Source organism: Chiroxiphia lanceolata, chromosome 1, assembly GCF_009829145.1.
Source record: "Chiroxiphia lanceolata isolate bChiLan1 chromosome 1, bChiLan1.pri, whole genome shotgun sequence".
Lineage (NCBI taxonomy): Eukaryota > Metazoa > Chordata > Aves > Passeriformes > Pipridae > Chiroxiphia > Chiroxiphia lanceolata.
This window is the reverse complement of record NC_045637.1, coordinates 41602991-41616188: the sequence shown is the minus strand read 5'-3', so window position 1 is coordinate 41616188 and position 13198 is coordinate 41602991. Positions and strand designations below refer to the sequence as shown.

Below are 13198 nucleotides of genomic sequence, written 5' to 3'. Positions count from 1 at the left end.
TAAACAGAAGTGAGAGCTGCATCTTTTATTCCTGAGAGATACACATCAATACAGCATTAGCCAAGACAGCTCTGTTGAAGGGTAACTGCCTTTGCCTTCTGCTAATATCAGGAAGTCACTGGACTATCCCATTCCACACCAAGTTTTTCTACCTTCATGCATTTTTTCTCAAAAACACCCTTTGTCCTAAATCAGAGCATTGACAATATCATAAAACTCATTGAAATGGGATAATTTTTGTATTATTGACAGAGAGAACATTAGAGGTTTTTTGGGTTTTTTTTCCCTTGTGGTTGTTTTCGGCTAGAAGCAGCAGAGTAATACCACATGTAACACAACGCCAACAACAACAGAGATTTTTTAAAAAAGAAAGAATTCTCAAGTATAAAGTAGTTTGGCTACACGTGGTGAAAATTGAGAACTAAACTGCTCCTGAACCAAAAGCCCAAACATTTGTAACTGTGTCTAACCACCAGTCAATGGTATGCTAATATAAATAAAGGCATTTGTTTCTAAAGAACTATGGTGAAGAATGTTAGTCATGAAAATGCTCTTTTGAGCTCCACAGGAAAAAGCTAAATATGTGATAGGTGTCTCTCAGTGGAACTCAGTAAATAATTTAAAAAAACCTGAGAATAGTGTTTGTTAAAACATTTCAAATAGAAATGCAATGAGAATTGTGTAAAAAGAAAAATTAAGACCAAGGTTAAATATGTTTAATTCACCTGTGGCAAGCAAACTGAACAATATTTGTTCTTTTAGTTTAGACTTGGAACCCAGATCCCAGAGGTGCTAGGAGAGAGCTTTAATCCGTAGAAAAAAATTCAAATTCCCAAAGTGTATGATGAAAACCTGTATAATCCTTCCTGAAGTGAGAAATAAAATAGAAAATACTTTTTTTTTTCTATTAAAACAAGGGCAGTCATCATGATCTTTATTCTTTTAATGTTTTACAGGTCTGACTTTCGGCAGATGACCTCTCTTGTTTGTCCCTACATGTTTTCCAAAATATAAAAGTGAAATAGAGTCCCAAGGGCACTGTACTTGAAAGGTTATGAGAGTTAGAGAATTTTAACCATGCCTGCCAAATCAGCAGATGGCTTGTGATTATAATTATATGCATCAATAAAACGAATAATCTTTACAAAATTTGAATTTCTACTAAAGTAAGGGATTTAGTAAGCAGATGCAACAGAATGCATTTTCTTTAACCCTTTTTGTAGACAGTACTGTTTCTCACAAAAATAATGGGAAGGTTCTCCATAGAGTAGCTTGAGCATACACTTGAACCATAAATAAATGTTTCTTTTGACCAAGTGTTAGTGCTGTTTAGTGTGATTTATGTGTTCAGTTGCACTCTGTTCACTAAATGCTGAATGTCATGTGTACTTAGTCTCTTCATTTTTGTCACAGTGCTCGTTCCTTCTCTTTAGGATTTGGTGGCTTTCCGTACCTTGTATAGAACCTGAGGTAACCACATTCTTAGGGAAGAAAATACTTTTTCACCAAATGTGTTAAATTTAAGAAAGGTTTTGTCGGGGAGTTTTTTATCACAAGAAATTAAATTATAGGAAATAAAAAAATCACAACTGTGGATTTCTATGACGGCCGATTTTACTTTCCAACTTGCTTTTGTAACAAGATCATGTGTGTTAGATTGTGTCAAACTTCTGCCTGAAGTAGGAGAAAGTCCCGCAGTAGAAAAATTAAACAAAACAAACAAAAGGGCCCCTAAACCTAATCTATTTCTAGGCTACATCACAAAAATTCTAGAAGATAGGATGTTCATACCCTATAACTCTTCTAATATGGCAAGGAAAAAAAGTTGAGAACAATAATAAGTACATTTTCAAAAAAGTCTCGGTTTGGCATGCTGTAGTTACCTACCTACATTTATTTTAACATTTATCTTATGCAAGCATTTAAATGAAAACCTTTATTTGAGGAAGTTGCATGTGTTAGTGTTATTAGCTACCTTAGTATTGCCAATGTGAAGAGTGAAAACCAATATTTTGAAGCTCATTAAAAGGTGGATTTTTACTTCAGAAACAACAGAGCCATTACTCTGTATCATGTAAATCCTTCTTAGCATAAGGATTATTGACCTGATAGTCCATAACGGTGCCTTTGGAGCCATTACTACTTTGTTGTGCCAATCCAGATGCTGCACATGTACTCTAATTTGGGGGCAGGAAAGGCACTGAAAGTGTCAAATTTTCTTGTGAGATTTAGGGAACTGACCTAGTGACTCTACCACTTGGAAAAATACCATCAAGAAGAATTAGGATCTCTGGTCCTCACTTGAAATTGTGTTTTGGAAAAGTCCTAAAGCATTTTTTATAATCTAATGCCTCATGGAGCAGAATTTAAATACATGTGTTTAAGTGAAAATCTAGCTCTTTTTAACCAAAATTCCTTAGCGGAGGGAAAAGTTCACATATGAAAACAAACCTGAAAAATGTGTTAGATGTTACTTGAATCTCCTAAGCAAATCAATAATCCCTCATCTTCAAAACACTTACACACCTGCTTTACTCTATTAAAGGGAGCCATCAACCACACATCAGTGGAATCACTCAAGTGTACAAATGTTTTTGTCAGTGTTCATCTATCCAAGAAGGTAAACTCTGATTTTTATTGTAAAGTAACTTTTGCTGTTAGGTTATCACCTTTTTTAGAACCAGAAACCTGTTATTTAGAAAGGCAAAAATTGTTATATCATTAAAAGTCTTCCAGAATATAAAAGAGAGCAATTCTCCTACAAAGACATTTTATGTAAGTACTAAAAAAAGTTAAGAAGAAGATAACCTTTTTTATTTCTAATTAAACAGTGTCTTTAGTCTGAAATCGTTCAGGATAATTAAAATCCAGAAGCACTGATCCTACTTATTTGGTTTTCAAACATCCACAACTATGCGTACAATAACTACAAGGAAGTGACTCAGTCCCAGGTATACATGTATAGTTCCAAAATTAATCAGGTCAGTAAGAGATTTTTATCTAGATGCTCTATATACATATGGATATAATACTCTACATATTGTTTGCTACATTTTATTTTGGAGCCACAGAACCAGGCTTTTGTGAGGATTGTCAGTGACTTTGGAGATACTTGCTTGACAGGAGTATCAGATATCTTGGGATTACTGGCCTGAAAATCTATAAACACGCAAAAAAACTGAATTAGAATTATTCAAATTAGCTGTGTAATGCCATAAAGTTTTTCAGATCCGTATGCACAGCTCATATTGTTATCCACTGGAACGGTGCACGAAGATAAGGACAAAGTCCTCATTGGATTATAAGGTCCAAAAAGTCAGAAAAGTAGTTTCTGGAAATCTGGTGTGTTACAGTTTATCAGGGAGATCAGATAAATGACATTAATTGTCAGAAATCAAGTTTTCTTTGTCTTTTCTCTTAGGTGCATCAAGGAAATTACAGAGAAGAGAAAAAAAAAGAAGCTGTGAAAAACTACTAAAACTTACTAAGACTCAACCTGTCAGATCACAGTAGCAGTATGATTTTTGTAACTGCTGCATGAGTATTACCCTTGTGAAATCACTCTCTACTTTCAATAGTATAAACAGCGGAACTCACTGTGTGAATGGTGAAATTTCAAATACCCTTTACTCTTGTTCATGTAGGTATGTAAAAAGCATGGTGACTCTGTGATAGGGATATGCTAATTTTTAAAAGCTGCAGAGATGCACCTGAACATATTCAAATATCTTTGAATCTTTTCTGTTAAAATAAACTTGAAACTTTATATCAATTACCAAATTTCAAAGCAAAATTGTGCTGTAATGCTGTAGCTTACTAAATCTCTGCTGATCTAGCATTTAGGTTTGAATTACAGGACTTAACTCAGAAAGAAAGCTTGCTTTCTGATGCCTGTATATCTCATATTTGCTGAGGTAGCATAGGGAAAACATTGCTGAGATGCACATAATTTTAAAATTATGGAAAAAATAAAATAAATACTAAATTTTACTTGAGTTTGTTTACTTCCCTATTACATTCTCTAAGTTGGAATTACTGGGAAATGCAGAAGCAGATATAACTGCAGATATACCTAATATATACTGAGTTTCAGCAAACTGGGATGCTATATAGGTGAACACAGTTTTTTGCATATGTACACTTTTTATATAAATATGCACACACGGATTTGTATACATGCATGTGCACATACCCCTTTGCAAGGAATCATCAAATGTATATGTTCAAATGTCACATTTTCTCCTTCTGTAAGCTGAAGTGATAATTCTATTGCCCATGCAGTAAAATAGGATGTCCCTGGGTAAGTGACATATCATAATGAACTGACTTCTGTAACCTGTGAAAGAGTTTTAATTAAGTTAACAGGTTATCCTGATATGTCTAAATACACATATATTCACAAGGGTTTTTTCTAAATTAAATAAGTGTCCCAAAGCAAAACAAACAAACAAACAGAAAGAAAAACAACCGAAAGACCCAATAAGAGAGCAACTGTAATGCACACTGATATCTAAACCCTACTTCTTTAACCATCTGTATTTGAGAAAACATTCTTAAAACATATGGTTTTCAGTGGTTTTGTGGGGAGCAGAGGAGAAGCATTACTTAATTCACACAGGCATCTTGCAATAATATCATGTTGTTTTGAGCCTAACATCCCCTGAGCCTCCAAAGTGCAAAGCAGACAGAAACATTTTAGCAATGCAAACAAGACTTTCCGGCAACTTCCTGTTGCCATTTTTCAGCAAAATAAAGGGTCCTGAGGTACTAAACTGAAACACTGCTAGAAAAGATTTTATCATTGGTTACATAGGCAGGCACCTGCTATTCTATGATATCAGCTGAATAATTTGCTGCTGTGCAAATAAAATAAGTAATGACTGTGCAACTGTTTAACAGCAGTCTTCAACTCTTTTAATTTCAGCTCATGTAAAAGACAACACTGAGAAAGACACCATGTAAAAATCTGTTTTAAAAAACATCCCAAAATTATAGTAGCAACTTCATTGTAAAAACTGTACCAAGCATTTAGGGCTGTAGAGTAGCTGGCTAGTGGCTTGAAATGTGTATTCATATATATAACACATTTTCAGCACATTTTTACAGAGAAGCAAAAAGAAACTTTCTGTCTGTAAAGTTCATCAGACATAATGTACATCTGAGTCAATGCTCACTGTGTGGCAGTTCCTACAAAGAATATTTATTTCACTAGATTATAACTGAAATATCCAGTTCACAAAACATACTGTTTCACCTTACTTTCGGAATTCCAGAAACTTTTGAAAGCTGGCAAATCAGACTGAGAGAAAAGGAAACAAACAAACAAGAAACAAACCCAACCTTGATTCCAGAGACATTTTTCTCCCCTCCATGAAGTGACGGGGGGGGGAAAAATCCCTTCATTATGACCTACTTGTCTAGAAAAGGACTTTCAACCCCATGGTTAGGCTAAGATTTGCTCTACTTTCTCCCTAGGGCATAATTGTCAGACTGACTTACCGTGTGCCTTTTAGCCTTTGTTCTGCCTCTCACGCTGACATCAGGGAAGCAGTGATGTAGAATAAAGCAGGGGTGGGCTAGGTTAGTCCACTGTTTGTGTCGTTGTGTGGTGTGCAGGGACACTCTGTGATACTCTAGTGAGCTGCTAAGCTTTTTTTGTAGGCTTTGTGTCATTTACTTAACGACCAATCTCATTAGCTGCCAGGGTACAATGGGCTGATGCATTTTCTATGTACATACTCTACACAGTGACCCTCAAGGTTGCCGAAGGTCTATTTAATCAGTCAAAATGCTGAATATATTTGCAGTAAATCACTAAAAAAAAATACGAGACCACAGAGGTATCTCATGAGTGTTTACTCTTTCCTGGGAGTTATTTGCAGGTAATAAAGTGATAGGAGTTGTAGGTAAAAGCAAGGGCAAAGAATAGAAAAGGGCACTCACTGAGTTTACACTGGTCACCTTTAATTTAGGGAACCTTGGGGGCCCTGCATATCACTGTGTCTCTGCTTGTTAATTTCTCCATGCAGTTCATGCTTCAGTGTAATCATGTTATCACAATTAAACCCCTGTAAATAAGAAGAGCAGCACTAACAAAAAACACAGCCTTTCGCACACCGGAGAGGGGATGTGTTTGTGCATGTGTGTGTGTGTGTGTGTGATATTTATTTATTAACTTCTTTACTACAGGCAACCTCAGGGCTGGCATCTTTGCATTTCTAACCTCTCGTCAGTTACAAGGTAAAACCCTTTTAACTCTTATGAAAAATGAAATGCTGAAAAGCCCTATGAATCACGACAGCTGTCCATAAGTAACAGGGAGAGTTCTATTGTCCAACTTGTCCCTGGATAAAATGAATACTTTACAGCAGAGGCTGTTCAGCTTGGCTAAAGAGTATGGGGAGAAGGGGAGGAGGTCACTGGAGATTTCGCACACTAATTTAATCTGGGAAAAGGACAGGCACTGCATCTCACTTGAACAGACTGGCGGCAATCTGGGCTCCCACAGAACTATCTCCTTTTGCCTGTGCTCTATTTATTCCTTATCTCTGTTTACCAACCGCTAGGTCCCTTTCATTCACACCACGAGGCCGTTCTCCTACTATCAGTCAGCAGCTGACACTGTGGAAGAGCCTCAAAGGCAAAAAAAAAGGGATCAAAACTAAACCAAAGCTGTATAAACAAAGCAACAGTAGAAGTAAATGCATAAATCCTAATTCTTAACCCAACCCACAGGGTGCGAACAGAACCTTTATAGTAAATCCAACAAACCCACCACAGTGAGCTATGGGCTACAGAGGAAATGGGAAAAGCCAAATATCATTCATGAAATCACCATCTCAAGCAGAAACATTGAAAATAGGCATTGGCAGACATTTAGCTGGTTTCAGGATAACAGGTTCATCAGTCCTATGTATTCCTCAGCAAGTAATGAGGCACAGGTTTACCTGTGTTCCTGATATGAGATGAACAAGAGCCTTTACCGCTTGACCACCTCACTGTTCAAAAGCTTTAACTAACTCTGCACTCACTGCTTGTGATTTAGATTAAAGTAAGTAGAGGCAACCTTTAAAAAACTTTAAAAAAAATTATCTGGAGGTAGTGATAATCTGGATAACTTTATAGCTAGAATTTAAATGTCAATTTATTACTGAAGAATTTGTCTAATTAATTTTGCGTTTAAAACTTTGGATCTTTAAAAATCACCCTTTCTCAGTTGTTAACTTATATTTTTCACTCATACTCCAAGTTTTTAGTGTTTACCACGGAAAGAAAATGGGTGAAAACAGGAAAGAAAAGATGAAACTTGTAACCCTAACATAAAAGTGAAGTATTAAACTCTTTACATTTAACGTTCTGGATTTGGATTATTATGGTGACTTAACTGTGCGTAAGTCTGTTTTATAATTTCAGTGGTAGTGTATTTTGTATTCTTAAGCTGAGCTAATAAGAAAGAAGTTGAAAATATTCATAGAAAGACAGAAATATTGTTTCAGTGAAACAACCTGAGTATTTAAACTACACAATCTGTAACTCACAAAGTAGGGATATTCCTCCCAGAAGAGGAGTTCTGCTTTCAGAACTGTTCTCAACTTTTTGAGACATACAAATACTGGCAAACAGCATATATCAATATACTGTAAACTGCCTGTTCAAGATAATTATAACAATTACAAAGAAAATGTCCCTCATTATCAGAGATGATCAACTGGACCTAATTTCAGTTTTGATTTTCACCTATGTGCATTATGAGCAGTGAAGTCTTTACTACTTGGATCCTTTTTTCCAAATGAATTAATGAATTAAATTTATCCTTTCACCAGCTGCTAGGCAGCAGATGGAACCATTTCTGAAGCCTTGTTGAATTCAATCCATAAAACTCATTTCCTAGGATTAGCAGTCCAAAGTTTCTTTTAATGTTTATATACCGCTTGGGATTTTGAATTTCATGATGTTAAACTTTCAATTTAACTATTTTTTTTTCATTTCATATCAAACAAATATGAGCGTTTGGATTTCTATAGCTTTATAACCACACATTTCAGGTCACATAAGGACAAGAATTCATTTCAAAAGCAATCAAGTAATGCAATATTGGGATCTGGGGTTTTTTTGTTGTTGTTTGTTTTGTTTACATTACAGCACTACCATAGAAACCGTTTGTGTTATGCACATGGATTAATTTAGACCAGAAAAGTTTTATTGTCTGTAACTTTGACAAAAAACTTTGACTAAAAATGTAATCTTAATTAACAATTTTTGAAAGCTACTGTGATATAAGGGTGTATTTGCGATTAACAGAAAGATGACATGCTCCTGAGTCAAGTTTTTCATACACATGTCTTTTATAGTTAACTTCATTATAAGGTTGGGGTGTTTTTTTCTGTTTTCGAGAGGCAAATAAGAAGTAACAAATGGTGGCAGTTTTGTGAACACTTCAGCAAAGATTTTTTTCGGTGCAGTAATAGGAAATATTGGTCAGCTGCAGTACCCTGGACAGCTCCCCGTCTTTCATTTTCGGTTTTCTCACCTCTGCTACACACCTCTGTCACGATAACCAGAGATCAGGGGGTTGAACTGCAATTTCGTTCACAAAGCTCCCTATTCATAGACATCTGAATGAATAAATTTGTAATTTAACCAAAGTTTCTACTTATTAGATATCTACAAAAGAAAAAGCAAAACAAAAAGGCACACTCTCCCGCTCAGCTTTCAAAGATATATTAAAAGTCTTAAGAATAAAATCTCATAATGTCAAAGTCTTCCTGTTATTCAACAAAGTAAATAAAACTTAAAAAAAAAAAAAAGTGATTCGTTGTTGTGTATAACAGTGATTTCCGCTAATTTGGCACAAGAAATCTATATTAATCTAATAATGCAGTAAGCCAAGAAGGCCACATAATAATAATTACCATTGAGTAATTGAATATTTAGAAGGAGGAGGAAAAAAGGAAGACTGGTAATCTTAGCCTGCAGGCATGAAAGTACTGTAATACACAGATGATATTTACAAGTCAAAATAAAATGCTCCAAAGTGGGAAGTTAAAAGGCAAAGCCTATATTTAGAAATTCCTGATTCCAAATCTGTATTATTTGCTAGTCACCTTGTCGCAGAAATATATTATTGTCTCAGAGAAAGCCTTCATCACAAGTGCTGTAATTTTCCCCAAGAATTACAAAACCATGGCACAGCCAAACCAAAGAAGACACATCTACACAATTAACTTAACTAATTTAATTGAGAAAAGAGGTAATAAATGGTCATTTTGAATCCTACAAAGATCCTTAGCTGACAAAGTTCATCCCATACAGTTTTACAGTTTAAGGGCAAAATCTGGGATTTGTGCTTTTATAATCTGTTAAATGAAAAATTCACAGCACCTTGCACAAGATTGTCTTGCTATTTACATATGAAGGAAGACAAACATCTGAACTAAGTGCTTTGTTAAAGACAAAAGAAAGTCAGAGAGAGAGAGAGAGAGAGATTGCTGATCAGAGTGTTAAACAGACTTTCTCTAGCATCAAATGTTATTTCATAAAAATTATCCTCCTGCAAAATGTTGTCCCAGAAGGTCCATTTCATTCTTCAACCTTTCCTGATATTGCTGTGATTTAACTTTCTAAAGATTTGCCTGACACATATATTCATTCTGCATTCTGAAGTACAGCATTCGCTTTTTTAATCAGAAGCTCTCAATTCACTCTCTGAATCCCAAATAATTTAAAGGACTGAAATTCCATGCTTTGAAAGACTCTTATCTCCTGCAGAGTAAAGCTAATAAGTATCTTGATCAATAACCTTAATTTCAAAAACCTTATGCATGATTTTAAAGCATTCTAAAAGATCATGAGAAAGCTCTTTGGTCTGTAATACATAACTGCAAGTGAACCTGCTTCTATCGAACAGTTCCTACAAATACACTGGTCCCACTCTTTCCCTCTCCCGCCTCATTATTTTCTCTCTCTTTTTTTAAAAGCTAGTATTTAAGTTCAGTAACTTTTCAAAATGAGAGGAAAAGTATCCTTGTGATCATTTCCTCAAATCAAATAGCTAGAGCTGCAAATTTGCACAATTGTAAAATGTATATGAACAAAGGCTTTACTGAGGCAGTATAAATGCAATTACACCATGACATTTTATTCAGAAAGCTTTCTGAAAGCAGTTACAAGTAGCTATTTTTTAATTGAGGCCCAAAATAGCATTTAAGATAATGACCAAGCATACATTGTAGAAGAAACAGCATTAGTGTCATTTAAACGAAAAAGAAAAGTTTGCAGAGAGCAATTTAAACACGGATTAAACCCCCTCAAACTTCTTAATACAAATCTCTCAAGCTTTCAACATCAATATATGGACAGGATTTTTTGCTTTTTGCAAACTAAAAGCACAAACAAGAAAAAAGACAGAAAGTTACTAACAGTACAAGTTGCTTAAACATCAATGGGTTCAGAGTAGTGTGAAAAAGTTGTTAAACTTACTTTATTTTTGTTTCCAAAACTTATATGTTTCTCTTCCCTTGTGTGCTGAACTGTGCACTAAAGCTGTGTCTTTGAAAGGTAGTTCCCATGATATGACATCCAGCGCCTTTGACTGCCTAGAGATAAGCACCTGCGTTTGTGTCCCCTCTTTACGTCACACCTCCCTATTCAAACCTTCTCAATATGATTCACATTTGCACATCAACAGCCTCATGCGCATACACAGATTTTTTTCGGCTCTGGGCCCAAAACTTTCACTTTAATTTTCATCACATGATTGCTGTGGCATATGTCCTTCCAAACCTCCCATATATCAGTCATCATGCAAATGAGATGGAATATCACTCCTCTGCAGCAGATGGCCAGGGATGATAACAATGGCTCAACAGAGGAGATTCAATGTCCCTGACTTTATCGCCACGGCAACAACAACCTAAAATATATGTAATGGAAGTGGTGCTTATTAATTTTGCAGGCTCGAGTGTTCTGATTTTGTGAGTGAATGGGCTGAGTTAAAAAGGGGGCTGTGTCCTCCTGCCTCTAGAAGACTATCTATAAAAGCCAGGGACCTGGAAATTATTTTCAGTGACTAAGAAGGCAACAGCCTAGCAATTATTTGAGTAATTAGGTGTAATTCCTCCCTGTAGGCCTTGTACCCTCCTGTGCTTGTTTCACAGAAGCTCGTGAATTAGACAGGCACAGATACTGAAAAGAAAAGTGCCTCAAGATATAGCAGGAGAGCTTGCAGGAACTAAGCTTCAGTGATATGACACTTGGCCTCCACCAGGCTTGGTAAACACAAGCCCCAAGCCATAAGTAAATAGAGGCCCCACTCCACAAACATAGACCAATTAAAATTACAAAGCCAGCCACACTTCTGGGTGGGGCTGGGGAAAGCTTTATTCTGCCATGATCTCACTATGAGTTGTACACATAATGGTCTCTTAGTTCCGAGCACTAAGTACCACACTCCATTGCTATCTGTCACTATCAAACTCAAGCACAAGGCTCTCTCCAGGCTGTGAATTTCTCTAGGGATTGATCTTGCACCTTTAAGGAAATGCTTCAAAGTGAATTTTCTATGTGTTTTCTTCTGAATGCAAAACAGAGTGAAGAAATAATGGATCATCATTTTACCTCTGAGCAAGCAAAATATCCACAAAATATCTTTACTCCATTGATGTCATAACTTTCACATGCTTTAATATTTTGAGTGTTGGAGTAACCATTTGATTCCTCAGAAACAAAGTTCAGCTCTGAACTATATAACTAAGAAAATATACAAACTGTGTGTCTTTTGTTCTTTTCCTTAGGGAAGACCGTAGAAAAATGGAGAATCCTTTGTCTCCCTCTGTGGTAGAGGGGAGGATGTTTAAGTAAACCTGATGAAACACTCTGGGAAAGTGATGGCTCCATCATGTGCTAGAGATTTAGTGCAGGGTTGGACCAAGGAAGCTTGCTACCCCTCACACGAGTGCATTCCTCAAAACTGGTAAGATCGTTGAAAGTAATTTTCAATCCTCTCCTAGGAGACCACAAATCCTGAGCCTCAAATTCAAAACCAGAGAGAAAACACCAAGTGGCATTACCTGGAGGAGAAGTGGAATGCAAAATGCTTTCTTGAAGCAAGTGATAGGAAACTCCAGAGGCAGTTGTGGGCCTGTGGATCCTTCTCCTGTTTTGTCAGGGCTCAACATCACCTCAGCATTGTTGATTGTTCTGTATTAGCATTTCCAATCATCAATTTTTAAGAAATTTAACTTCCATCTAGAAAATTCACAGGTACATTCTGTTGAGCACCAATTTAATAAACTTCCAGAACATTTATTTATTTATCATACGACTGTACAGCACCCAACACTCTCACCTTCTGACATAGTAACAGATGCTACCAAATGTTCAGTACTGAATGACCTCTCTTTTTCCAGTATGAAAAACATCTTCTGAATGTGAAAAAATGAACGTTTTTTTTAACCCAGTAAAAGCAGGAAGCGTTTGCTTTCTGTCTTCAGTATTGCCAACTACTTATTAGCTCCCAACGGAATTATTTAAAATACAAATGTAAAGTAAAACTAGTTGTTCCTCTTTTACCTCACATTGCGGCATGGAGTTTGCAACTACACTTTCCAAATATAATGTTGCTGAAGAGTTTTGTTTTCCGGTTTCAGAAAAGCTCAGTTGAAATGAAAACCCAGAATTTTTCTTTTTTTGTGTGAGTTTTTTGCGTGAGTGTGTGTGAGTCTGTGTATGTGTTCATAGGATTCTATGAACAGAATCCTGTGCAATAGGATTCTAGAATTTTATATGTTGATATTCTTTACTTCTGTACATTTTATTCTCCACATCGTTAATTTGGTAACAACTCATGAATGCGTCACTTGTGGTGAGATGAAGAAATAAGTTTGGTCCAAGCCTATGCAAAGCTCTGAAGCTCCTTTTAGTGGATCTGTAGTTGGACAAAAAGCCAATACACAGAGTACTATAGGAATGATGTTTTCCTGACAGCTTGTGTTATTTATGGGACTGGCCACTGTCTTCTGAACCAGATGGAGCTTTTTTACAAGTCTTTTTTTTTTTTTCTTTATTTTATGATCTGCTGTGTATGGCCTTAATTGACCATAGAGTGAGACTGTTATTTAGGTCACTGTCTTTATTTTTTCCAGTGTTAAGTATAGTCCTGGGTTTTGAACCATCTCATTTATCTTAAAGGGGCAGCTTG

General features: G+C 36.0%; 1 protein-coding gene across 6 annotated transcripts in view; it reads right to left on the bottom strand.

Annotated features, from left to right (window-relative positions):
• ST18 (ST18 C2H2C-type zinc finger transcription factor) overlaps positions 1 to 13198 on the bottom strand; it is a 189076-nt gene that overhangs the window by 88803 nt on the left and 87075 nt on the right. For 2 of the 6 annotated variants that reach the window (XM_032702149.1, XM_032702165.1), the window contains exon 1: positions 10480 to 10626. The exons of 3 other annotated variants lie outside the window; for them this stretch is intronic. The gene's annotated coding sequence lies outside the window, so the exon portion shown is untranslated. Of the gene's footprint in view, positions 1 to 5499; positions 5597 to 10479; positions 10627 to 13198 lie in introns of those variants that run through there. One more of the 6 variants, XM_032702158.1, reaches the window with a different exon arrangement.